The following is a 977-nucleotide window of genomic DNA, read 5'->3' as shown; positions in this document are numbered from 1 at the left end:
GAAGCTTATCTGTACAAAAGAGTTCTCAATATTTTACATTAATTATGTATAAAATATCGATTGATAAAATGTATTTATATTTATTAAATATTATTTCAATGAAACAATATATATACAGTATATATACACACACATGTGTGTGTGTGTGTTTATATACTGTATATATTTTTTTTAATAACAAAACATGTATCAAATGTTATTATCCTGTGTTTGGAATCTCTGAAAGGTTCTGTAAAAGATGTCTTATACAGTATCATTCAAAAATGATGGGATTTTTATTATTATTTAAATGGTGAAATAGACCAACATTTGTAAATAAATCAATATAAACAAAATGTAAATATTATGTAAAATGAACATGAAGGATTCCAGATTCTAGACTATTTCTAGATTCCTAATTAAAATAAATTGATCATGTGACTCTTTGTACTGATTGTTCAAATGTTATTTTATTAAAGCTCAATATGCTCTCTTGATCATCTCAAATTATGTCGGGGAACCTGATCATCCAGTTTAGAAACAAATCTGTGGAGTTCATGCTTGAATGCTGCTGTTATTAAAGCGAAAGATAGATAAATCAAATACTACAAGACATTATGATATTCGTGTTGTTTTTTCACTTTTCCACTTTTCACTCAGATTGTTATGCTGATAATATAATTTGTCCAGTCTAATCAGTTTGAGTCACTTTTGGACCCAAATTTTAAAGAAGATTTAATAGAAAATTCCTAATGTGTGACATTTTAGCTCCTTTCAGGTAACATAATCTTAATAACGTGAGCATAATTTTAATGACGTGACTAATAGAGAAACGACATCTGCGTCAGCTCCCAGCAGGATCTGCACTAACCCGAACAAAACAAACAAACAAAGTGTTTATGTTAGAGCTGCTTATTTGCTGATTTAGCTGTGTGTGTGTGTACTTGTTTATGCTACATTGTGATAGAAAAAACAGACATTTTTGACATTGTGGTGGT

The sequence above is a fragment of the Sinocyclocheilus grahami genome, unplaced genomic scaffold (assembly GCF_001515645.1).
Source record: "Sinocyclocheilus grahami isolate Dianchi unplaced genomic scaffold, SAMN03320097.WGS_v1.1 scaffold454.1, whole genome shotgun sequence".
In the NCBI taxonomy this organism is placed as follows: Eukaryota; Metazoa; Chordata; class Actinopteri; order Cypriniformes; family Cyprinidae; genus Sinocyclocheilus; species Sinocyclocheilus grahami.
The sequence above is the reverse complement of the archived record's forward strand: the minus strand, read 5'-3'. Positions refer to the sequence as shown.